The 27940-nt window shown below is 42.0% G+C and overlaps 1 long non-coding RNA gene across 1 annotated transcript in view; it reads left to right on the top strand.

The window, feature by feature from the left end:
* The first annotated feature begins 8628 nt into the window (after positions 1-8628).
* The window catches only part of LOC141117429 (uncharacterized), a 32021-nt gene continuing 12709 nt past the window's right edge, over positions 8629-27940 (top strand). The window contains exon 1 of the long non-coding RNA XR_012237149.1: positions 8629-8927. This is a non-coding gene — a long non-coding RNA (uncharacterized lncRNA). The remainder of the gene's footprint in view (positions 8928-27940) is intronic.

Below are 27940 nucleotides of genomic sequence, written 5' to 3'. Positions count from 1 at the left end.
TGGGCACAGTGGTGGCAATTTATGGGTACAGTGGCTGCGTTTGATGGGCACAGTGGCTGTGTTTGATGGGCACAGTGGTGGGAATTTATGGGCACAGTGGCTGTGTTTGATGGGCACAGTGGTGGGAATTTACGGGCACAGTGGCTGCGTTTAATGGGCACAGTGGTGGCAATTTATGGGTACAGTGGCTGCGCTTGATGGCACAGTGGCTGTGTTTAATGGGCACAGTGGCTGCAATTGATGGGTACAGTGGCTGCGTTTGATGGCTCAGTGGCTGCGTTTGATGGGCACAGTGGCGGGAATTTATGGGCACAGTGGCTGCGTTTAATGGGCACAGTGGTGGGAATTTATGGGTACAGTGGCTGCATTTGATGGGCACAGTGGCTGTGTTTAATGGGCACAGTGGTGGCAATTTATGGGTACAGTGGCTGGGCTTGATGGCCCAGTGGCTGCGTTTAATGGGCACAGTGGCTGTAATTTATGGGCACAGTGGTGGCAATTTATGGGTACAGTGGCTGCGTTTGATGGCACAGTGGCTGCGTTTAATGGGCACAGTGGTGGCAATTTATGGGTACAGTGGTGGCGCTTGATGGGCACAGTGGTTGTGTTTAATGGGCACAGTGGCTGTAATTGATGGGTACGGTGGCTGCGTTTGATGGGCACAGTGGCGGGAATTTATGGGCACAGTGGCTGCGTTTGATGGGCACAGTGGCTGTGTTTAATGGGCACAGTGGTGGCAATTTATGGGTACAGTGGCTGGGCTTGATGGCCCAGTGGCTGCGTTTAATGGGCACAGTGGCTGTAATTTATGGGCACAGTGGCTGTGTTTAATGGGCACAGTGGTGGCAATTTATGGGTACAGTGGCTGCGTTTGATGGCACAGTGGCTGCGTTTAATGAGCACAGTGGTGGCAATTTATGGGTACAGTGGCTGCGCTTGATGGCACAGTGGCTGTGTTTAATGTGCACAGCGGCTGCAATTGATGGGTACAGTGTCTGCGTTTGATGGCATAGTGGCTGCGTTTGATGGGCACAGTGGTGGCAATTTATGGGTACAGTGGCTGCGCTTGATGGCACAGTGGCTGTGTTTAATGGGCACAGTGGCTGCAATTGATGGGCACAGTGGCTGCGTTTGATGGCTCAGTGGCTGCGTTTAATGGGCACAGTGGTGGGAATTTATGGGTACAGTGGCTGCGTTTGATGGTACAGTGGCTGCGTTTGATGGTACAGTGGCAGCGTTTAATGGGCACAGTGGTGGCAATTTATGGGTACAGTGGCTGCGTTTGATGGTACAGTGGCTGCGTTTGATGGGCACAGTGGCTGTGTTTAATGGGCACAGTGGTGGCAATTTATGGGTACAGTGGCTGCGTTTGATGGTACAGTGGCTGCGTTTGATGGTACAGTGGCAGCATTTAATGGGCACAGTGGTGGCAATTTATGGGTACAGTGGGCGGCTGTGTTTGATGGTACAGTGGTGGCAATTGATGGGTACAGTGGCTGCGTTTAATGGGCAGGGCACAGAGCTGGCAAACTATGGGCATAGTGGCAGCGTTTGATGGTATACAGCTTTTCAAAGTTATCTGGCACTTGAACAAAACATGGGGGGGGGGGAGGAGAGAGAGAGAGAGAGAGAGAGAGAGAGAGAGAAATACCTTGACACTGAAATTCTCTCCTCGTGCAGTCAGATAGTGGGCGGTGCTGGCTGGCGCCGCACGGGACGAGGCAAAATGGAGCAGCACGGCGTTCTCCTGCTCCTCCCCCTCAGGCACACAGACAGAGCGAGGCTGAGGCATGATGATGAGTGTGGTGGGCGGCGCGAACGGAGGAGACAGTGAGTGGCTGAGTGACACACAGGCAGCCATGGCGGCGGCCACCGCTGCTGATCTTTAGGTCAGGAGTCAGTCAGGACACAGCCACACAGGCAGTGAGCGGCCCCGGAGAGTGGAGACACACACAGAGAGTGAGTGAGTGACACACAGCTGGCATAGTGCAGCGGAGTTTTTTTTGTTTCATTTCTCCCTGCCAGAAGTTTTATTTGATTTCATGCCTTTTAAATAAACTAGTGAGATTGTCCTACACTATCGGAGCTCTCTTTTTTCCTTTTTGGGGCATTTTTGATTCAATCCCTATTGCATCCGGAGGGAAACACTTGCTACACCTTGTCTGGAGGCCCCCCTTGGCTTCCCATAGGAATACCTGGAGAACATCGGGAAGCATGGGTGAGGACACTATCTGGATTTGTACATCTCTACAGAGCCTGTTTTGACCCCCCTGAATAAGGGTGGTCGCAGGCTGTCCGGTAAGCCTCCAATTTGTCCTTTGGTGGTGGGCAACAGCTGCGGTGGAATATCGAACTGGATTTTGTGTTGGAGTGTTGTCACGTTTTGGGACTTTCGGTTCATTATTTATTGGGATTTTTATTATAATCATTCACCTTAATTTTTCACTTCCATTGTGATCACCAAGCACGAAGGACTAATTAATAATATATAACTGAAATAAGTTCCTTATCACATGTCGACGAAATTTTAATTTTTTTGTTGTCACATCAGATTTATATGATTCATTTTAAGTCTATTATATATTAATTTTCGTTTTGGATACATATAGGTGCACTTGATCCAATTACACGTATATAGACACTTAATTGTTGCAGATTAAGTGGCACATGGTTTTTTTATATTCACTCACAAATATTTGGATCTTGGCTCTTTCGCATATATTATTATATGCGTATTTTTATTAGTCCAGCGCTACACTGTTGTATATATTGTTTTGAATGATATACAATGCATGGAACAACTGACCTTTTCCCCTGGAACAAATTCGAGAAACACAAGACCAGGTGGCTCTATTAGGACCTAGTCTACTGCTCTGATAATTACACTTAAGATGGCCTGTATGACCTTCCAACCTACTTGACGCTGTGGTTTTTGCTTCCAACGCCTTCCACCTGAGGCTCCTTCCCTGGTCCTTACCACTCCCTGTCACATCTTCATCCCCTTCTTTTCTCCTCCTCCTTCCTTTTTTGTTTTCTAAAGACCTTTCCTTACCCCTTCTTTCTTTGATATCTCTTCCTCCACACTTCTGTATTATAAATTGTAAAATTTGGTTTGCTCTGACAAATTTAAATTACTAATGGAACATTCCTCTTGCAAGAAACAGCTTACTATAGCTCAGTTTCTCTCTTTGTGCGTGATTCCGCACATGCTAGGCTTTATGTTTTATGCAATTGTCTTTAGTATTTTGTTTAATATACAATTTGTTCACTAATCTGGGTGACTTGACCATTTTGACCTGTACTTCCCGATATTTGGAACCTACCTTTACATGTGCCTTTATATCACACCTCCCCAGTTGCCTGTCTATTAAGATACTTTATTTTTGTCAATGTATCATAAGCTGTGCTGTTTTCTGTCACACTGTGAATCCCAGATGTAAGCCTTTAAATAAAGGATAGAAAAAAAAATAAAAATAAAAAGGCACTTGTGTTCTAAAAATATCCTCTAGTGCTACTGTAACAATACAGACCAGAAACTGTTGTTCAGAGAAAATTTAATTTATCAGTCCATTGGCTGTACTGTTAGAGGGTGGAATTTAGTTTTGCTTTCTCAAACCCACAAGTTTCCGGTTAAAATAGATATAAGGACAGTGCAGTGTACATACAGAGATATAAAAAGTATCTTAAAAATCTCTTCTGGAAAGTTCAGATGTCTGTCTTCAATGTTCTCTTTTTTTCTGGAGGTAACAAAATACCTTTAATCATATTTTTTGTAAAAATTACATTACTTATGCTTAGAATTGATTAAAGTACTTGTAGTTTTGTTTTCATCTTCAATTGTCACAGATTTTCTATTATTTTGTGATATGATAAAGGAATAACTATAGAAGTTGATTGTAGCATTTTTTTTTACACATACGTATACAAAAATAATTTGCACACTAGTTAAATTGCATAACATTTATGTAACTAAACAGTTGGGATGTTGAGTTACGACACTGTTTAAAAATAAATACATTTAATTTAAAATTAATAAATACATTTACCATTCCACATATACAAAGGTATCTGACAGAAGGAAAATAAAAGATCATGTAATTGTATTACTCTTTCATATGAGCAGCTGCTGTTCTGTTATCTGGCAAGAAAAAGCTTTTCTCCAAGCAAATCTTAGAAATCTTAAAGTTATTTGTAACAAAATATTACATTTTTCAGAGTGAAAAACATATGTACTGTGCTTTTACGTAAACAAAGCCATGTGCCATTATATACTTGAGAAATATGCAATATGAATATACAAGTGTTATTAAAAGCTTTGTTATTTTATGCTGTTTGTAAAATGCTTAAAGGGGATTTTTACTATCAAGAAAGAAAAGTAGAAAGCCTATGTGATGATATATGATTTATGTTATTAAATTATATTGATGTATTTAATTATACATATATTTATTTTATTAATAATTATTATATAGAGTATATTTCAGTATTCTTACTTTGACTAATTTACAGTATTTATTTTACAACTTGTTTCTTATTTATCTTTAGTCAACCTTTATTTTATTATTTATTTTCTCATTCTGTGCTAAAAAAAAAAAAAAAAAAAAAAAAAAAAGATTTAAACGTTTATTAACCTAACAAGTCTGTATGTTTTTAGCAGTTGTTAATCATCCAATCATGTGTAGGGAAATAAATCGACCTTGTATATAATTAAATGATTAAAGTGATTAAATGAACATATCTCATGTTTTAGTAAAACAAATATTAGAATAATGTTACAGTTAGAGTACAGAATTTGTCACATTGCTACTTACCGAATAAAAGAATAGATATAATTGACGTAGACTGGATTGTACGAATCTTTGAGAATGCTGTATTCCAGTTACTACAATGAACCTCTGAGATTCCGTTCTATGTATTTTTAAATGGAGACTCCATTCTAAAGGACTGAATTTGTTTAGTAAATATTATTTAAGTTGATTTTATTAATATTGTATTATAAGTATTTTTAAGTTAAGTATTTTAAATATTTTTTATATTTTTGTAGGTTTTAAATATATATTTTATTTGCCTTCGTTTTAACTTACTTTTATCCTCTCTTTAAAAGTAGGGAAGGGGCAGCTGCAAATAAATCCTTAAATTAGAAATGTTTTTTGCTGACAAGGGGAGGTGTATTAGGACCCATTCACATCTCACAATTCCAAATTGTGTGGCAATCACTGCACAATGTGCAGCATGCCTTTGGGTGCCATTATCTCTTAGGAGCAGATGCTTTTTTTTGGGTGACAAACACATGTAGGGCAGCTTATTGACCTTCACTATGTGACATGCAGAATCATATGAAAAATGTGTATTGGGAACGCTCATTCCGGCTACATGATAATATGAACATGGCCTAATGCATTGATAAAGATTCTACAAGTTGCTGCATGCATTGTGAGAATACAATCACTGTAATCCCACAGTTTCCTGACTTTCTGGCAAGAGTAGAATTAAAGAGTGTTATACCAACAGGCTCTCTTTAAATGCACTGACTACACTGGAGGCAAAACAGGGAATCCCGGGTTACAAGTGATCCTAAGGTTCAGGCAAGACAAACTCTGTGTTTTTTTAAATTAAACTCACAATAGCTGTTCAATTTATTTGGGTCTATTTTGAATAAGTTGTAATTCCTCTAACCATGTATTCACATATCTGCTAGGAATTTTTTTAATCTATTTATTTTTGTATAATGCAATTTTGGATATTTATTTGTGCCTTTACTGGTTTTGTTTACGCAATGGAGATTCAGATATTTTATAGCTGATATACTTCATGAAAGTTTTATCATTTCAGTTTAAAGTTTCTCTTTTTTTATATTAAACAAAAAAACACAACTGAATATCCACTGCTTAAATCTCAGTAGCTGCTGCTAAAGGAATTGTAGGCGTTTAAAAAAATCTTTAAGGTTTGTTGCAATTTATATGTAGTTGCTTTATGCTATAAGTTAACCTTGTATCAATAAGTATGGATTTGCTTTAATGCCTAAATTTTTTTACAATATATTATACTGTATGTGTTGTTAAGTTATATTATATTTCATATATTATTTTAAATTGTAATGTGATTGTATATTATATTGTTATTTTATATTATATTGTATAATATATTGTATTATATTGGCTTATATGTCACTTTTCATTGTTTTATAGTGTTGGTTGTTGGAGAAGTTCTACACCAGCCTCAAGATGTCCTGTATGTTCCAGTTGGTGGTACAGCAAGAATTTCCTGTATATCGGAAAAGCTGGATGATGCAAAGAATTACATTGCTTGGTACAGAAGACCCCATGGAGCGGACAAAGCTCCTATATTTGTTAGAGAATGTGTATGGAAAGATAATACCCATAAATACGATTGTGAATCGGGTTATATGGCAAGAAATGTGAATCTGTTGATATACAACTTTCAGAAAAATGATTCTGGAAAATATTTCTGCAAAACAAATTATAAAGCAGCCAGTGCCAAGCAAGTGATGTCTGTGAATGGGACAACCCTAATTGTTGGAGGTATGAAAAACATGCTCCTATGAGTCATATATACACATGAATGCTTTATAGATTGGAACAATATTTATTCTCAAATGTTTTGCCTTTGTGTTAGCTTTAGATACCTGTATTTGACATTATTATTTTCTGGCATAGAGCTTCCAGCACAGATAACAGGACCCTGCCTGAAGTTTGCCCTCACCATAGACTTCTACTCCTTACACTATCCTCCTATATATACATTTAGCTACTTGCTTTCCTACAAATGTCCTCTACCGCTGGCCCAAAATCTAACAGCCTTTTGTTTAAATACCAAGATTTCAGCACTGAGAGCCCAATCAAGAAATTCATGATTTGCAAAATACGAGTGTTCCATTCACCTGTAATCCCCATTGGAAGGCTTACCAGAACTCTTGTCCTATGGCTCCTTACCTTTGTATAGTAGATTATTATGGTTGCTGTGAAAAAGAAAGATGGCTTTGTATGGTTTGCCATTTTTTATCCAGTATTATTAATATTATTATACAGGATTTACATAGCGCCAAAAGTTTACACAGTGCTTTACAATATAAAAGGGAGACAGTACATTTACAAAACAATAAAATACAAGAGGGTTAAAAGGGCCCTGCTCATAGGAGCTTACAATCTAATAGCGTGGGGCAAGTGGTACAAAAGGTTGTAACTGTGGGGGGTGAGCTGATGGAAGTAATAAAACATCAATTGAATGCATGCTAGGCTATCATGAAAGATGAGTTTTCATGGCCTAAAGGCAGCCAGAGTAGGATATAACTGGATAGATTGAGATAGAGAGTTCCAGAGGATGGGAGAAGTTCTTTAGAAGTCCTGGAGATGAGCATGGGAAAAGTAGAGCTTGAGAGCACGAGGTCTTGAGAGGAGCAGAGGCTGTGGATGGATTTATATGTTGTTGTTAGTATTTTGAATTTAATTCACTGGGCAATCAGAAGCCAGTGTAGGGATTGGCGGAGAGGGGTGGCAGACACTGAGCGGTTGGTAAGGTAGATGAGTCTGGCAGCAGGGATAGGGATAGCCTATGAAGAGGTAAGCCTATGAGAAGGGAGTTGTAAGGCAAGGTGAGAGATGATGAGGGAGTGAATGAGTAGCTTGGTGGTTTCATTAATTAAAAAAAGGGGGGATTTTAGATGTATATTTTTTGTGGCAATGGACTTAAATCATCCACCATTTTTATCCTGCCAACTGGAAGAATGAGCTTTGATAGCAGATAATACAACTCAGGAGGCTGTGATTTTTGGTCACAGATATTAGGCAGAAAGTTGGTTTACTGGTGTAACCATTGCCCTTCAATCTTATATTAAGCAAGTTGAGTAATAAAAGGCAACTCTATAAAACTATAACTTCGATTCTTTAGATGCACTATTCAGTGAAGTGTTTAACAAGAAGCTTTTATTGCTGTTTTAGCATTCAGGGACTGACCCAGGGTCCAACCTCTACACTTTTAGGTCTGACATGGAGGAATCAGATTGCTTATATTCTATATTTTATTTTCACATCTGCAGAGAGAGTGTAACATTCAGCAAACTAATCAACGTGTGGCCTTCAAAGTGTATCCAAATTAAAAAAAAAAATGTATTTACAACCTAGATGTGGTGACTGAACAATGTGACAATGCTCAGTCCTCCACTGCTTGTATGGAGGACCAGAAGAAGAGTCTTAGGGGTGGCATCAATGGAGGGGACCATCAGGGACCTTTTGGCACAGGCACATCCATGGCAATTGATTTTCATTCCCTCACACACAGAAATGCCACCAGCAAGGGGCCTCAATGATGGGCTTGAGTAATTAAGAGGTTTTAACATCTGACTAATATGTCACAAGGGAAAAATTATCTTTGTGAAGCAATCCAGTGGAAACTGGACTTCCCAAAAACTCCTCTAACTTTCCTGAACTGAAATTCACTAACGTTAAATATTTGGTAGACTTTCTATAAAATGATACCTAATATCTAGCTTTTACTGTAGTGTCAGTATTTAGGGACACACTGCTAGATATTTACAGCTCTCAGCTTGTGTTTCATGTGGATTACAGTACTAACGTATATTGTATTACCTTGTTATTCATTCACAGACAATTATACAACCATCATTTCTATCAATCTTTTGGCTGCTTCTCAATTTCTTGCTTCCAACAATGCCATCCAGCTGACTTGTATAGTTAGCGCTTCTCATCCTACAGTTCAGATTACCTGGAACATCTCTGGAACGCATCACAAGGGCAGAATCATTTCTAGGGAGGAAACTGGTGGCACTTGGACTTTTCAAAGCCTTCTCTCACTTCAAAAGGATATTGTGCACTACGGATGTCATGTGATCTGCGAAGTCTGGCTCAGTTCCTCTCCTGTCCAGATACACTGGACAATAAAAGGCAGAGGTACGTGTATAGCCTTTTAAGGGTGGCATTCCTTCACTCTACATCAATGCATTGCTGAAATTGCTACATGCATGATTTTTGTCAGGTGTGGTGCATTGGGCATTCAAATGAATTGGCTGCCCTCCGCAACTTGCATTAACATGCATGTGTTTAAAGCATTGCAGCAGATTGGGCTGAAATGAATGGGTCTTTTTACTATGTCTATATTGTTATTGTGTCCCATTCTGATTACAGGCTTGACCCCTGTTTTTAACAACCAATTTAAATTTCAGCCAGAGGGTCATAGCAGACAGTAGTCAGGGTTTTAACTCTGCCTAGGTGCTTACTCATAATTAGTGATAGTGAAGGAAATGATTCATTAAATAGTCTTCTGCTTCATAAAAGATTTGGTTTATTTTTTTGCCCTTTCTTTCATTTTCTGTGCTTCCCATTCTCTTTTTCCACTTTATGTATTTTTTTCTTCTGTCCTTCATAATAAACCTTACTATGAAGAATATGAGATGTGGATACAGTAATTTGTAAAGCGCTATAGGTCACACTGATCTATAAAGGGACTGAAATGTCAGTGATCTCATTCAGTGTCAAGTCACTGTCTGCAGTCTCTAACCATCTTTTGCAGCATGCCCGTTGTCTCTGACATTTTTTTGTAGCATTACATGCAATAAATAATAGATTGCTCATATGGTAATGTTAGGGGCCATACTTTTGGCCCCTTATATCAAGCAATGAGTCTACCACTGCCCTTGACCCTTGAATGCTGATTCTGACCAATGAACTGATAAGCCTTTATTTCCATCTGGTAATGATTCCAGTAACATACTTTTTATAATAGGGTGACAACGCTCACTCACTGCTACGATGGAGGAACAGTATTGTGACTCTGGTATGCCCTACAGATTTGGATTAAGATTATGTTGGGTGACTAACATTTGATCCGTGGGAGTAGTGTTGGGCGAATGGTTTGGGCCAAGCAAAAGTTCGGCCCAAACATCGCCTGTTCGCCCTTTCGGCAAACACCCAAATTTGCAGGGCGCTCGGCGGGATGTTTGATCTGTCGAGTGCCCCGCAATGCACTGCGCACTGCTCGACGCATTCTAGGCCCCTAATTGGATAAAGCCTTGCACCTGACCTCTGGCACAGAGCACTGTTAGAGCCCTGATTGGACAAAGCGATGATGATTTTTTCCAATCATGGCTCGGTGCTCATAGTGCCACCCCACACTATAAAAGGGTTCCTTCCCATAGGAAGCTTTTGCAGTGTGTTGTTGGAGTGGAGATAGATAGAACAGGGCTCAGTTTTCTACTAGCGAGTTAGTGTGTTCACTTATTGTAGAGTGTTAGTGTAGTGTTAGTATAGTGTGTCAGTATAGTGTGAGTCTAATTTGAGTGTAGTGTGTCAGTATAGTGTAGTGTCAGTATAGTGTGTCAATATAGTGTAGTATCCATTTAGTGCAGCGTTTAACATAGCGTTACATAACATTTAGTGCTATATATATAGTGCTGTATACCTCCCTTTTTTTATTGCTGCATTTTTTTTTACTTTTTTTGCTTTTTTGCTTTTTGTTTTCTTTTTTGTCTTTTTTTTGTCTCCTGCCTGCCCCTTTTTTGCCAGCCACAGTTTTTCTGACAGCGATGCTGGTGTTCCTCTTCTTTTTTTTTCATAGTTTTTACATTTCTGACAGCGTCAGTCCTCAAATTAAAGTGCACCAAACACCACTTTTCATTCAATAAAGTGCATTTAATCACACATTTCCCAGTTTCTATAAATTTGGGTAATAAGCCCCCCATCATGCCTAGGAGGCCAACAAGGAGAGGCAGATGTTTCCATGCCACCATGAGAGGGCCAACAGCGTCTGTGTCCACAGGCAATGGTGGACTTGGTACATGCTCAGGCAGGGCACATTTGTCTCTACTTAGTGATGTTGCCCGTGCTATCCAGCCACAGTATGCAGATGAGGTGGTGGACTGGCTTACTAAACCATCCTCATCTTCCTCATCCTTTATGACCCGAGCTGACACTAGTAGTGCGCAGTCCACTGCAGCTGCCAGAGTGGATTTTTCTGCCTCTAGAAGGTTACGGGGTGAAGGCACCACCAACACCCAAAGACCATTTTTTCCCATTCCTGTTACTTGTAACCAAAGTCTGTGAAAGATACACCAGACTTTAACCACTTGCCGACCGCCTCACGACGATGTACATTGGCAGAATGGCACGGGCTGGCAGAATCACGTACCTGTACGTGATCTGCCTCCCGCGGGCGGGTGGTCCGATCGGACCCCCCCCCGGTGCCCGAGGCGGTCGGCTTCTGTCTGGCAGCGATCAGACGTGAGGGGGAGGCCATCCATTCATGGCCCCCCCTCGCGATCGCTCCCAGCCAATGAGAATCTTCCTCTGCCTCTGTAATGTAAACTGAGGCAGAGGAAGTGATGTCATCACTCCTCGAGCCGGTCTTTTTCGTCCCAGCGCCGAAGAGAGAAGACATCAAGTAAGTGCACCAACACTACACTTACAGTAGAACACGCAGGCACACTTTTCACCCCCCAGTCACCCCCCGATCACCCCCCGATCACCCCCCTGTACCCCCTGTCACACTGACACCAATAGCAGTTTTTTTTTTGCATTGGTGTCAGTTTGTGACAGTTATAAGTGTTAGGGCAGTTAGGGTTAGCCCCCTTTAGGTCTGGGGTATCCCCCTTTAGGTCCAGGGTACCCCCTTAACCCCCCCTAATAAAGGTTAACCCCTTGATCATCCCCCATCGCCAGTGTCACTAAGCGATCATTTTTCTGATTGCTGTATTAGTGTCACTGGTGACGCTAGTTAGGGAGGTAAGTATATAGGTTCGCTGTCAGTGTTTTATAGCGACAGGAACCCCCATATACTACCTACTAAAGTTTTTAACCCCCTGATTGCCCCCTAGTTAACCCTTTCACCAGCGATCACCGTATAACTGTTATGGGTGACGCTGGTTAGTTAGTTTGTTTTTTATAGTTTATTATAGTTTTAGGGCACCCGCCGTTTATTTCCTTATAAAGGTTTAACCCCCTAATTGCCTGGTGGTGATATAAGTTACGTTTTTAGGGTCAGATAAGGTCTGCGTCACCCCAGGCAGCGTCAGTTTAGCGCCAGTACCGCTAACACCCACGCACGCAGCATACACCTCCCTTAGTGCTATAGTATCTGAACGGATCGATATTTGATCCGATCACATCTATACTAGCATCCCCAGCAGTTTAGGGTTCCCATAAACACAGTGTTAGCAGGATCAGCCCAGATACCTGCTAGCACCTGCGTTTTGCCCCTCGGCCCAGCCCTGCCCAGCCCACCCAAGTGCAGTATCGATCGATCACTGACACTTACAAAACACTAAGCACACATAACTGCAGCGTTCGCAGAGTCAGGCCTGATCCCTGCGATCGCTAACAGTTTTTTGTTGCGTTTTGAATCAGTCGCTAACAGTCAGGAGCTTTTTTGCCTGTGAGCCTCACTAGTGTACCCCTAAATTTAGAGCCCAAAATGGCAAATCGAAGGTACACTAGTGAAGAGGCCTACACGTTTCTGAGCATGACAGATAGAGAAGAGGAAGTCACTCATCTGTCAGATTCAGGTTTAGAATACAAACCTGTAGAGGACAGGGGCTCCATGACAGATAGCTCTGACGACGGAGTTGTGGTCCCTGCTAAGGTCAGGCGTACCAGACCCCAATCTTCTTCTTCTGTCCTTGAGGTGCAAGAACCGCAGGTCCCTTGTATGGAGCAGAGAAGTACTAGCGCCGCTATTCCTTCTGGTGAACTGGCAAGCACCAGCAGCCTAGTACACCCTGGTCGTACATCCAGCACTGCAGTATCACTTGGTGACAAGGCGAGTCCCATAAGTGCAGTTCAAGCTGGAGAGGTGGCAAGCACTAGTAGTGTCCCGCTGCCACCAAGAAGACGAACACAGGCCCGTCGCGCCCATAGTGCCCTTCCTGCTGCATTCGCCAATCCGAATTGGGAACCCACCACTTCTGCAGCACCCGTACTTCCCCCATTCACTGGCCAACCTGGAATTCAGTTGGAAACAGTTGATTTTACGCCACTGGATTTTTATTCGCTGTTTTTCACCGAAGATCTCTATAGATCTATTGTGGACCAAACCAATTTATACGCTGGTCAACACATCGCCGCTAATCCCCAGTCCTCCCTTGCCAGAGATTGGAGACTATATACGGTCTCTGAATTTAAGATCTTTCTGGGCCTTTCCCTCAACATGGGCATAAATAAAAAGAGTGAGTTGCGGTCATATTGGCCCACTGACCCAATTTACCATATGCCCGTGTTCTCTGCTTCCATGGCCAGGGCAAGATACAAGCAGATTTTGCGGTTCATGCACTTCAATGACAATGAATTCTGTCGTCCTCGTGGAGACCCTGGATACGATCGGCTCTACAAAATTCGGCCCCTCATAAACCAGTTCAACCAGCGTTTTGCAGACTTGTTTACTCCCCATCAAGTTGTCTGCCTTGATGTGTCCCTGATTACATTTTCTGGCCTCTTGTCATTCAAACAGTACCTTCCCAGCAAGCGTGCCAGATACGGGGTCAAGATGTATAAGCTCTGTGACAGGGCCACAGGCTATACATGTAGATTTATGGTTTACGAGGGGAAAGATAGTCACGTAGGGCCGACGAACTGCCCTGACTACATAGGAAGCGCTGGCAAGATAGTGTGGGACTTGGTGTCACCCTTATTCGGACAGGGGTACCACTTGTACGTGGACGATTTTTACACAAGCGTGCCACTTTTTAGTCACCTTTTTGATCAACAGATTGGAGCATGTGGCACCGTGCGACCTAATCGCCGGGGCTTTCCCCAGCGGATTGTAGATTCCCGTCTTAGGCTGGGGGAGAGAGCCTGCTTGCAGTGTAATAATTTGCTCTCTATGAAGTGGAGGGACAATAAGAATGTTTTCATTCTTACCTCCCTTCATGCAGACACGACGGCCCAAATTACTATGGCGACTGGTGTTGTGGAGAAACCCCTCTGTGTCCATGAATATAACCAAAATATGGGAGGGGTGGACCTCAACGACCAGTTGTTGGCGCCGTACCTAGTTGCCCGTAAGGCCAGACGCTGGTACAAAAAAGTGTCTGTTTATTTATTTCAATTGGCTTTGCTGAATGCTCATGTGCTATACAGAGCTACAGGACGGACTGGATCCTTTCTTAAATTCCAGGAAGAGATCGTCAGAGCCCTTCTGTTTCCAGACGGTGCTCCACCTCACCTTCCCCAACCAAATGCAGTAAGCCGGGTGCATGAGAGGCATTTTCCTTATTTCCTTTCGAGTACCCCTACCCAACGAGCCCCCCAAAGAAGATGTCGTGTCTGTAACAAGCGCGGATTTAGGCGTGACACCCGGTATTATTGTCCCTCCTGTCCTGACAATCCTGGTCTATGCATTGGTGAATGTTTTGAACGCTACCATACACTAGTTGAGTTTTAGCGTAGGGTACAGCATTGCACAGACTAGGACACACTTTCACAGGGTCTCCCAGGATGCCATCGCATTTTGAGAGACCCAAACCTGGTACCAGTTACAAAAGTTAAAGTTACTAAAAAAAGTGTAAAAAAAAATAAAAATAAATAAAAATAAAAAAAATAAGAACACAAAAAAATATAAAATAAAAAAAACAAAAATAGTTGTCGTTTTATTGTTCTCTCTCTCTCTCTATTCTTTCTCTATTGTTCTGCTCTTTTTTACTGTATTCTATTCTGCAATGTTTTATTGTTATTATGTTTTACCATGTTTGCTTTTCAGATATGCAATTTTTTTATACTTTACTGTTTACTGTGTTTTGTTGGTAACCATTTTTTTGTTTTCAGGTATGCCATTCAGTTGCAGCGGGGATTTATTTATCTTGACAGCAACAGCGTTTGCTCCCACGATATATAAAGCCGTGAGTCCAGCGCTGTCGGAGGTGATTTCACCACCACAGTTACATACTTCATCATATATGCCGAAGCATGGGGGCAGCAGTGGGTGGAGGAGCGATTTGCTCCTGCCTTTTGTGGGAGGGTGCCCCCATGCTTTGGCATATATATATTTTAGGCACAGGTTGCGTTAAATGTTTTATTTTTTACTATTTTTTTTTTTGTATTTGCTTTGCAGGTATGGTAAGTCTTACTGTTATACTGTAACGTTACTTTGTTTTAGTGTTAACCATCATTTGCTTAGCAGGTACGCCATTCAGTTGCAGCGCGGATTTATTTATCTTGACAGCAACAGCGTTTGCTCCCACAATACATAAAGCCGTGACTCCAGCGCTGTCGGAGGTGATTTTCACCACCACAGTTACATACTTCAGCATATATGCCGAAGCGTAAGGGCAGCAGAGGGCGGAGGAGCAATTTGCTCCTAACTTTTGTGGGAGGATGCCCCCATGCTTCGGCATATATATACGGTGCATGTATGCCCATCATTAGAAGTGGGTGGATGAAGGGAGGTATTCTAATGGTGGGCATACCCACCGATCAATCTCTTTTTTTCGTTCAGCCCACAGGCTGCATGAAAAAAAAGTTTACAATATATGCCCAACAAGGACCAGCAACGTACTGGTATGTTGCTGGACTTTAAGTGGTTATACCAGAATAATGCCTGCAGGTTTAGGTATCATCTTGGCATCATTCTTTTCAGCCAGCGGTCGGCTTTCATGTAAAAGCAATCCTTGCGGCTAATTAGCCTCTAGACTGCTTTTACAAGCAGTGGGAGGGAACTCCTTCCCCACCGTCTTCCATGTTTATCTCTGGCTCTCCTGTCCCAACAGGGAACCTGAGAATGCAGCCGGTGATTCAGCTAGATGACCATAGAGGTGATCAGAGACCAGAGTGGCTCCAAACATCTCTATGGCCTAAGAAACCGGAAGCTACGAGCATTTCATGACTTAGATTTCGCCAGATGTAAACAGCGCCATTGGGAAATTGGGAAAGCATTTTATCACACTGATCTTGGTGTGGTCAGATGCTTTGAGGGCAGAGGAGAGATCTAGGGTCTAATAGACGCCAGTTTTTTCAAAAAAGAGTACCTGTCACTACCTATTGCTATCATAGGGGATATTTACATTCCCTGAGATAACAATAAAAATGATTAAAAAAAAAAATAAAAATGAAAGGAACAGTTTAAAAATAAGATAAAAGAGCAAATAAAAAAAAAAAAAAAAAAAAAAGCACCCCTGCCCCCCCTGCTCTCGCGCAAAGTCGAACGCAAGCATCAGTCTGGCATCAAATGTAAACAGCAATTGCACCATGCATGTGAGGTAGGTCAGATCGAGGGCAGTAATTAGCAGTAGACCTCCTCTGTAAATCTAAAGTGGTATTTCATCAAACATTCATCAAACATTTGGGCAATATAGTGTGTTTTAGTGCATTAACATTTAAAAAAGTGTGTTTTTTCCCAAAAAAATGCTTTTGAAAAATCGCTGCGCAAATACTGTGTGAAAAAAAAAATTAAACACCCACCATTTTAATCTGTAGGGCATTTGCTTTAAAAAAGTATATAATGTTTGGGGGTTCAAAGTAATTTTTTTGCAAAAAAAAATATTTTTTCATGTAAACAAAAAGTGTCAGAAAGGGCTTTGTCTTCAAGTGGTTAGAAGAGTGGGTGATGTGTGACATAAGCTTCTAAATGTTGTACATAAAATGCCAGGACAGTTCAAACCCCCCCAAATGACCCCATTTTGGAAAGTAGACACCCCAAGATATTTGCTGAGAGGCATGTAAAGTCCATGGAATATTTTATATTGTGACACAAGTTGCGGGAAAAAGACAAATTTTTTTTTTTGCACAAAGTTGTCACTAAATGATATATTGCTCAAACATGCCATGGGAATATGTGAAATTACACCCCAAAATACATTCTGTTGCTTCTCCTGAGTACGGGGATACCACATGTGTGAGACTTTTTGGGAGACTAGCCGCGTACGGGACCCCGAAAACCAAGCACCACCTTCAGGCTTTCTAAGGGCGTAAATTTTTGATTTCACTCTTCACTGCCTATCACAGTTTCGGAGGCCATGGAATGCCCAGATGGCACAAACCCCCCCCCCAAATGACCCCATTTTGGAAAGTAGACACCCCAAGCTATTTGCTGAGAGGTATAGTGAGTATTTTGCAGACCTCGCTTTTTGTCACAAAGTTTTGAAAATTGAAAAAAGAAAAAAAAAAATTTTTTTCTTGTCTTTCTTCATTTTCAAAAACAAATGAGAGCTGCAAAATACTTACCATGCCTCTCAGCAAATAGCTTGGGGTATCTACTTTCCAAAATGGGGTCATTTGGGGGGGGGGGCTTGTGCTTGTGCTAAATTTACGCCCTTAGAAATCCTGAAGGCGGTGCTTTGTTTTCGGGGCCCCGTGCATGGCTAGGCTCCCAAAAAGTCCCACACATGTGGTATCCCTGTACTCAGGAGAATCAGCAGAATGTATTTTGGGGTGCAATTCCACATATGCCCATGGCCTGTGTGAGCAATATATCATTTAGTGATAACTTTGTGCAAAAAAAAAAAATTGGTCACATTCCCGCAACTTGTGTCAAAATATAAAATATTTCATGGACTCAACATGCCTCTCAGCAAATAGCTTGGGGTGTCTACTTTCCAAAATGGGGTCATTTGGGGGGGGTTTGTACTTCCCTGCCATTTTAGCACCTCAAGAAATGACATAGGCAGTCATAAATTAAAGGCTGTGTAAATTCCAGAAAAATGTACCCTAGTTTGTAGGCGCTATAACTTTTGCGCAAACCAATAAATATACACTTATTGATATTTTTTTTACCAAAGACATGTGGCCGAATACATTTGGCCTAAATGTATGACTAAAATTGAGTTTATTGGATTTTTATTATAACAAAAAGTAGAAAATATCTTTTTTGTATATCCCTGTATGTTGCGGTCGTTTAGGCGCTCTTACAGTAAAGGACCCTCTACGTATTTTAAGGTTAAACCGATTTTCTTCTAATTTTAGTGAATGGCCACGTGTCTTATTAAATTCCCTTTCTCGGAAAAGCTTTATCCCTATTGTGGGGTCACCAGTACGGTATTTGTACATTGAAATCATATCCCCTCTCAAGCGTCTCCTCTCCAGAGAGAACAAGTTCAGTGCTCGTAACCTTTCCTCATAACTAAGGTCCTCCAGTCCCTTTATTAGTTTTGTAGCCCTTTTTTTACTTGCTCCATTTCCAGTACATCCTTCCTGAGGACTGGTGCTCTGAACTGGACAGCATACTCCAGGTGCGGCCGGACCAGAGTCTTGTAGAGTGGGAGAATTATTGTTTTATCTCTGGATTTAATCCCCTTCTTAACCACTTGCCGACCGCCTCACGCATATATACGTGAACAGAGCGGCACGGGCAGGCAAAATCACGTACCTGGTACGTGATTGCCTTCCTGCGGGCGGGGGGTCCGATCGGACCCCCCCCCGGTGCCAGCGGCGGTCGGCATTTGTCTGGCAGCGATCAGAGATGAGAGGGAGGCCATCCGATCATGGCCCCCCCCTCGCGATCGCTCCCAGCCAATGAGAAACATCCCCTGCCTGTGTATAGTACACACAGGCAGAGGATGTGATGTCATCTCTCCTTGGCTCGGCAGTTTCCGTTCCGACGCCGAGGAGAGAAGACATCCAAGTAAGTGTAAAACACAAACACACACAGTAGAACATGCCAGGCACACTAAACACCCCCGATCCCCCCCCGATCGCCCCCCCCAATCACCCCCCCCCCCGTCACAAACTGACACCAAGCTGTTTTTTTTTTTTTTCCTGATTACTGATTGGTGTCAGTTTGTGACAGTTAGAAGTGTTAGGTCAGTTAGTATTAGCCCCCTGTAGGTCTAGGGTACCCCCCTAACCCCCCCTAATAAAGTTTTAACCCCTTGATCACCCCCTGTCACCAGTGTCGCTAAGCGATCATTTTTCTGATCGCTGTATTAGTGTCGCTGGTGACGCTAGTTAGGGACGTAAATATTTAGGTTCGCCGTCAGCGTTTTATAGCGACAGGGACCCCCATATACTACCTAATAAATGTTTTAACCCCTTGATTACCCCCTAGTTAACCCTTTCACCACTGATCACTGTATAACCGTTACGGGTGACGCTGGTTAGTTTGTTTATTTTTTATAGTGTCAGGGCACCCGCCGTTTATTACCGAATAAAGGTTTAGCCCCCCGATCGCCCGGCGGTGATATGCGTCCCCCCAAGCAGCGTTAGATTAGCGCCAGTAGCGCTAACACCCACGCACGCAGCATACGCCTCCCTTAGTGGTATAGTATCTGAACGGATCAATATCTGAACCGATCAGATCTATACTAGTGTCCCCAGCAGTTTAGGGTTCCCAAAAACGCAGTGTTAGCGGGATCAGCCCAGATACCTGCTAGCACCTGCATTTTGCCCCTCCGCCCGGCTCGGCCCAGCCCACCCAAGTGCAGTATCGATCGATCACTGTCACTTACAAAACACTAAACGCATAACTGCAGCGTTCGCAGAGGCAGGCCTGATCCCTGCGATCGCTAACAGTTTTTTTGGTAGCGTTTTGGTGAAATGGCAAGCACCAGCCCCAGGCAGCGTCAGGTTAGTGCCAGTAGCGCTAACACCCACGCACGCACGGTACACCTCCCTTAGTGGTATAGTATCTGAACGCATCAATATCTGATCCGATCAGATCTATACTAGCGTCCCCAGCAGTTTAGGATTCCCAAAAACGCAGTGTTAGCGGGATCAGCCCAGATACCTGCTAGCACCTGCATTTTGCCCCTCCGCCCGGCCCAGCCCAGCCCATCCAAGTGCAGTATCGATCGATCACTGTCACTTACAAAACACTAAATGCATAACTGCAGCGTTCGCAGAGTCAGGCCTGATCCCTGCGATCGCTAACAGTTTTTTTTTGTAGCATTTTGGTGAACTGGCAAGCGCCAGCGGCCTAGTACACCCCGGTCGTAGTCAAACCAGCACTGCAGTAACACTTGGTGACATGGCGAGTCCCATAAGTGCAGTTCAAGCTGGTGAGGTGGCAAGCACAAGTAGTGTCCCGCTGCCACCAAGAAGACAAACACAGGCCCGTCGTGCCCATAGTGCCCTTCCTGCTGCATTCGCCAATCCTAATTGGGAACCCACTACTTCTGCAGCACCCGTACTTCCCCCATTCACATACCCAACCAAATGCAGTCGGCTGCATGAGAGGCATTTTCTTTATGTCCTCCCGAGTACCCCTACCCAACGAACCCCCCAAAAAAGATGTCGTGTCTGCAGCAAGCGCGGATATAGGCGTGACACCCGCTATTATTGTCCCTCCTGTCCTGACAATCCTGGTCTTTGCATTGGTGAATGTTTTGAACGCTACCATTCACTAGTTGAGTATTAGCGTAGGGTACAGCATTGCACAGACTAGGACACACTTTCACAGGGTCTCCCAAGATGCCATCGCATTTTGAGAGACCCGAACCTGGAACCGGTTACAGTTATAAAAGTTACAGTTACAAAAAAAAGTGTAAAAAAAAATAAAAAAAACACAAACAAAAATAAAAAAAAATAAATAGTTGTCGTTTTATTGTTCTCTCTCTCTCTATTCTCTCTCTCTATTGTTCTGCTCTTTTTTACTGTATTCTATTCTGCAATGTTTTATTGTTATTATGTTTTATCATGTTTGCTTTTCAGGTATGTAATTTTTTATACTTTACTGTTCACTGTGCTTTATTGTTAACCATTTTTTTGTCTTCAGGTACGCCATTCACAACTTTGAGTGGTTATACCAGAATGATGCCTGCAGGTTTAGGTATCATCTTGGTATCATTCTTTTCAGCCAGCGGTCAGCTTTCATGTAAAAGCAATCCTAGTGGCTAATTAGCCTCTAGACTGCTTTTACAAGCAGTGGGAGGGAATGCCCCCCCCACCATCTTCCGTGTTTTTCTCTGGCTCTCCTGTCTCAACAGGGAACCTGAGAATGCAGCCGGTGATTCAGCCAGCTGACCATAGAGCTGATCAGAGACCAGAGTGGCTCCAAACATCTCTATGGCCTAGGAAACCGGAAGCTACGAGCATTTTATGACTTAGATTTCGCCGGATGTAAACAGCGCCATTGGGAAATTGGGGAAGCATTTTTTCACACCGATCTTGGTGTGGTCAGATGCTTTGAGGGCAGAGGAGAGATCTAGGGTCTAATAGACCCCAATTTTTTCAAAAAAGAGTACCTGTCACTACCTATTGCTATCATAGGGGATATTTACATTCCCTGAGATAACAATAAAAATGATTAAAAAAAAATGAAAGAAACAGTTTAAAAATAAGATAAAAAAGAAAAAAAATAATAAAGAAAAAAAAAAAAAAAAAAAAAAAGCACCCCTGTCCCCCCTGCTCTCGCGCTAAGGCGAACGCAAGCGTTGGTCTGGCGTCAAATGTAAACAGCAATTGCACCATGCATGTGAGGTATCACCGCGAACGTCAGATCGAGGGCAGTAGTTTTAGCAGTAGACCTCCTCTGTAAATCTAAAGTGGTAACCTGTAAAGGCTTTTAAAGGCTTTTAAAAATGTATTAATTTTGTTGCCACTGCACGTTTGTGCGCAATTTTAAAGTGTCATGTTTGGTATCCATGTACTCGGCCTAAGATCATCTTTTTTATTTCATCAAACATTTGGGCAATATAGTGTGTTTTAGTGCATTAAAATTCAAAAAAGTGTGTTTTTTCCACAAAAAATGCGTTTGAAAAATCGCTGCGCAAATACTGTGTGAAAAAAAAAATGAAACACCCACCATTTTAATCTGTAGGGCATTTGCTTTAAAAAAAAATATATAATGTTTGGGGGTTCAAAGTAATTTTCTTGCAAAAAAAAATAATTTTTTCATGTAATCAAAAAGTGTCAGAAAGGGCTTTGTCTTCAAGTGGTTAGAAGAGTGGGTGATGTGTGACATAAGCTTCTAAATGTTATGCATAAAATGCCAAGACAGTTCAAGACCCCCCCAAATGACCCCATTTTGGAAAGTAGACACCCCAAGCTATTTGCTGAGAGGCATGTCGAGTCCATGGAATATTTTATATTGTGACACAAGTTGCAGGAAAGAGACAAATTTTTTTTTTTTTTTTTTGCACAAAGTTGTCACTAAATGATATATTGCTCAAACATGCCATGGGAATATGTGAAATTACACCCCAAAATAAATTCTGTTGCTTCTCCTGAGTACGGGGATACCACATGTGTGAGACTTTTTGGGAGCCTAGCCGCGCACGGGACCCCGAAAACCAAGCACCGCCTTCAGGCTTTCTAAGGGCGTAAATTTTTGAATTCACTCTTCACTGCCTATCACAGTTTCGGAGGCCATGGAATGCCCAGGTGGCGCAAAACCCCCCCAAATGACCCCATTTTGGAAAGTAGACACCCAAAGCTATTTGCTGAGAGGTATAGTGAGTATTTTGCAGACCTCACTTTTTGTCACAAAGTTTTGAAAATTGAAAAAAAAAAAAAAAAAAAAATTTTCTGGTCTTTCTTCATTTTCAAAAACAAATGAGAGCTGCAAAATACTCACCATGCCTCTTAGCAAATAGCTTGGGGTGTCTACTACTTTCCACAATGGGGTCATTTGGGGGGGGGTTTGTGCCATCATGGCATTTTATGGCCTTCAAAACTGTGATAGGCAGCGAGGAGTGAAATCAAAAATTTATGCCCTTAGAAATCCTGAAGGCGGTGCTTGGTTTTTGGGGCCCCGTACGCGGCTAGGCTCCCAAAAAGTCCCACACATGTGGTATCCCTGTACTCAGGAGAGGCAGCTGAATGTATTTTGGGGTGCAATTCCACATATGCCCATGGCCTGTGTGAGCAATATATCATTTAGTGACAACTTTTTGTAAAATTTTTTTTTTTTTTTGTCATTATTCAATCACTTGGGACAAAAAAAATAAATATTCAATGGGCTCAACATGCCTCTCAGCAATTTCCTTGGGGTGTCTACTTTCCAAAATGGGGTCATTTGGGGGGGTTTTGTACTGCCCTGCCATTTTAGCACCTCAAGAAATGACATAGGCAGTCATAAACTAAAAGCTGTGCAAATTCCAGAAAATGTACCCTAGTTTGTAGACGCTATAACTTTTGCGCAAACCAATAAATATACACTTATTGGCATTTTTTTTACCAAAGACATGTGGCCGAATACATTTTGGCCTAAATGTATGACTAAAATTGAGTTTATTGGATTTTTTTTTTATAACAAAAAGTAGAAAATGTCATTTTTTTTCAAAATTTTCGGTCTTTTTCCGTTTATAGCGCAAAAAATAAAAATGGCAGAGGTGATCAAATACCATCAAAAGAAAGCTCTATTTGTGGGAAGAAAAGGATGCAAATTAGCAGTTAAAGCGACACAGTGCCGAATTGTAAAAAGTGCTCTGGTCAGGAAGGGAGTAAAACCTTCCGGGGCTGAAGTGGTTAATGCATGCCAATATTCTGTTTGCTTTGCTTGCAGCAGCTTGGTATTGCATGCCATTGGTGAGCCTATCATCTACTAGAACCCCCAGGTCCTTTTTCAGACCTTGCAAAGTTTCCACATCCTGCGGAGAAGTTATTGCCCTGCTTAGCTTAGTATCGTCCGTAAATACAGAGATTGGGCTGTTTATCCCTTCCTCCAGGTCAATTATGAATAAATTAAATAGGATTGGTCCCAGGACAGAACCCTGGGGGTCCCCACTTTCCACCCGGACCATTCTGGGGTGGAACCATCAACGATCTCAATGCAAATATAATAATAAACCAGCTCTAGTTACCCCATTTTGTTAAAAGTTCTATCAAATTAGGGATGTAGTCAATAGATACCTGCCACTTTTGTTTTAAGATGAGTCATTGATGGCGATTTTACATGAGGGGATTCATTTTATACTCAATAAAGCTAGGTCTCTAGGTACCAGTGGCGGCCTGTGCATTGTAGGTGCACTGGCGCCACCCCCCGACCCTCCCTATACATGTGCCTGGCCCCTTTCAGGATTCCAGACACATGAATTACTATGGCAGGGATGGGCAGGGGTGTGTATTTTGAAGCACGTGATTAGAGCCAGAGGCTCTAATAGGCTTCAAAATAGGATGGGCTCGGGGCGCAGAGAATTGCGTCCCGATCCCACCCTGTTGTGTGGCATAGCGAATGAATTTCTGCTATATTCACACTAACATTCCTCCCTGCCAATCAGCAGGTCAGTGAGACCTGTCTCCTGATTGGCCAAAGCATTAGGTGATCTAATTGGATGCCCAACGGTTTGGCGGAAGAGGACACACAGCGGAGGAAGAGAGCCGCCGAGCAAGAGAGCCGCCGAGGAGGAGAGCCGCTGAGCAAGCGGGCCGCGGAGCCACCTAGGAGGAGAGCCGCCGAGCCACCGAGCAAGACAGCCGCTGAGCCACCGAGGAGGAGAGGCACAAGTGGCTGCATATGATGGGCACAGTGGCTGCATTTACTGGACACAAGTGGCTGCATTTATTGGGCACAAGTGGCTGCATATGATGGGCACAGTGGCTACATTTACTGGGCACAAGTGGCTGCATTTATTGGGCACAAGTGGCTGTATTTGACGGGCACAAGTGGCTGTGTATGATGGACACAAGTGGCTGCGTATGACAGACACAGTGGCTGCATTTGATGGGCACAGTGGCTGTATTTGATGGGCACAATTTATTTATTTTATTACAATGGCTGCATTTGATGGGCACAGTGAGGCTGCAATTGATGGGGGGACAGTATTTTTCAGTTTGTTTGTGCCACCCCCAAAAAAAATTTTGAGCACCAGCCGCCACTGCTAGGTACCTCCCTTTCCCCTAGTCTTTTTTCTTCTACACCAAAATAATCTACTACTTGGTTACATTTCAAAGGTAACTTTAAATGTGGGGCAAGGGATTGTCCTTGCTGCCCACATATTTTTGGAGGACATGATTTGACATCAAGTAGCAATAATAAGACTTTCCAACTAAAAACAATTTTCAACTGTAACACCACATATGTTGTATATTCTATCACGTAAGTCCCGCAATGTCCAATATGTGGGACATACTACCCATAGGTTACGGAATCGATTCAATGAACATCTGAGTGACATCAGAGTAGGTAAATCTACCAATGTAGCGAGACATTTCAATAACCATCACAACGGGGATGTTAATTTACTTGTTCACGTTATAGAGAATACTTGTTCAGGTTATAGAGAATGTTAAACTTCCAGCTAGAGGTGGAGATTTGTTTAGACTTTTATGCAAGAGGGAGTTTTTTTGGATTTTTCATTTACAGTGGGGCAAAAAAGTATTTAGTCAGCCACCAATTGTGCAAGTTCTTCCACTTAAAAAGATGAAAGAGGCCTGTAATTGTCATCATAGGTATACCTCAACTATGAGAGACAAAATGTGGAAACAAATCCAGACAATCACATTGTCTGGTTTTTGAAAGAATTTATTTGCAAATTATTGTGGAAAATAAGTATTTGATCAATATCAAAAGTTCAACTCAATACTTTGTTATATATCCTTTGATGGCAATGACAGAGGTCAATTGTTTTCTGTAAGTCTTCGCAAGGTTGTCACACACTGTTGCTGGTATGTTGGCCCATTCCTCCATGCAGATCTCCTCTAGAGCAGTGATGTTTTGGGGCTGTCTCTGGGCAACACGAACTTGCAACTCCCTCCAAAGGTTTTCTATGGGGTTGAGATCTGGAGACTGGCTAGGCCACTCCAGGACCTTGAAATGCTTCTTACGAAGCCACTTCTTCGTTGCCCGGGCGGTGTGTTTGGGATCATTGTCATGCTGAAAGACCCAGCCACATTTCATCTTCAATGCCCTTGCTGATGGGAGGAGGTTTGCACCCAAAATCTCACGATACATGGCCCCATTCATTCTTTCATGTACACGGATCAGTAGTCCTGTTGCCTTTGCAGAGAAACAGCCCCAAAGCATGATGTTGCCACCCCCATGCTTCACAGTAGGTATGGTGTTTTTTGGTTGCGTTCTTTGGTTGCAACTCGGCATTCTCTCTCCTCCAAACACGACAAGTTTTGTTTCTATCAAACAGTTTTACTTTGGTTTCATCTGACCATATGACATTCTCCCAATCCTCTTCTGGATCATCCAAATGCTCTCTAGCAAACCTCAGATGGGCCCGGACATGTACTGGCTTAAGCAGGGGGACATGTCTGGCACTGCAGGATCTGAGTCCCTGGCGGCGTAGTGTGTTACTGATGGTAGCCTATGATGCGTTGATCCCAGCTCTCTGCAGGTCATTCACTAGGTCTCCCCGTGTGGTTCTGGGATTTTTGCTCACCGTTCTTGTGATCTTTTTGAGCCCACGGGGTGAGATCTTGCGTGGAGCCCCAGATCGAGGGAGATTATTGGTGGTCTTGTATGTCTTCCATTTTCTAATTATTGCTCCCACAGTTGATTTCTTCACACCAAGCTGCTTGCCTATTGGTGCAGGTCTACAATTTTGTTTCTGGTGTCCTTGCCAGCTCTTTGGTCTTCACCATAGTGGAGTTTGGAGTGTGACTGTTTGAGGTTGTGAACAGGTGTCTTTTATACTGATTACAAGTTCAAGCAGGTACAATTAATACAGGTAATGAGTGGAGGACAGAGGAGCCTCTTAAAGAAGAAGATACAAGTCTGTGAGAGCCAGAAATCGTGCTTGTTTGTAGGTGACCAAATACTTATTTTCCACCATAATTTGCAAATAAATTCTATCAAAAATCAGACAATGTGATTGTCTGGATTTGTTTCCACATTTTGTCTCTCATAGTTGAGGTATACCTATGATGACAATTACAGGTCTCTCTCATCTTTTTAAGTGGGAGAACTTGCACAATTGGTGGCTGACTAAATACTTTTTTGCCCCACTGTAGGTACTCGTATTTCATCTGGGTTGAATTATGAATAGGATGTTTCCCATTATTTTGAATAGGTATAGCCCAATGAATGGTAACATATATATATATTGTTATTATATTGTTTATATTGATTGCATTTATTTTTTGGGTTTGATTATTTACCTTGTTGGTGAATAACCTTAAGTATTTGTTGGGTTTATACTTCTGCTTGTTTGTGTCGCCTTTTGTTCTTTTCCTTTGTTTTCTTTTTTGTTTACGAGACTGATTAGGCATGTATAGGTTAGTATGGTGGATAATGTTTTTCGTGACTTTTTTTGGGCATCATCATGATTACAAAGTATATATTTTTGCTTTTCATTGATATATTTATTGCCCTTTGACATTTTGATATTCTGATATGTATAGTCACATGTGGACACTCATTTTTGAGAGCATATGTGTGTAGGCATATATACCCATTTTGTTGTCACACAATATTTTTTTTCTAGGGTACGTTTTTTTATTTTTACCGAACTTTATGATGGGTAATTTTTTCAGGGATGGCTCATGTCACATTCTATTTCATTTCATTGTATTTCTGTTGTTTGAATATTTTTTTCTTGGGTGTTGTTTTTTAGCCCCTAATACTTTCTTTCTTTCTTTTTTCTATAATTGGTTTATATCTATTCTGCTGTATATATTTACATATTTTTTCCATGCATATATTTTATTATATATATTTCTCCTTCATGTATATTTATATATTATTTTTTTATTATTTTTTGATACATGAATGTAATGGTTCGATATATATAGATATATACTGTATAGATATCTATATAGATATCTATATAGATACATATATATCTATATATCTATAGATATATAGATATATATGTATTTGTGTACATGTGTTTTTTCACTCTGTTCATCTTTGTGTGTGTGTGGAGGGTGTCCTTTCATTAAAGGTGAGTGTTTTTCTACCTCACCTAGTCTTGATTGGTCCCACCCACATACACTTGGCTACAAATTAACATGCACGCCTGGAGTTATTTAGTAATGTGTAAGCACTTTTGTGTGAAACATGTCTGCTGAGCACCTTGGATTGTTTGTGTATCATGTTTTCTTATTTTATGGATCTTTAATAAACATCATTGCTTTTATCTCCGGATGTGCCTCCCCTGCAC

This window comes from Aquarana catesbeiana, linkage group LG13, assembly GCF_042186555.1.
Source record: "Aquarana catesbeiana isolate 2022-GZ linkage group LG13, ASM4218655v1, whole genome shotgun sequence".
Lineage (NCBI taxonomy): Eukaryota > Metazoa > Chordata > Amphibia > Anura > Ranidae > Aquarana > Aquarana catesbeiana.
Note: the sequence above shows the minus strand (reverse complement) of the source record. Positions and strands in the feature narration are given on the sequence as shown.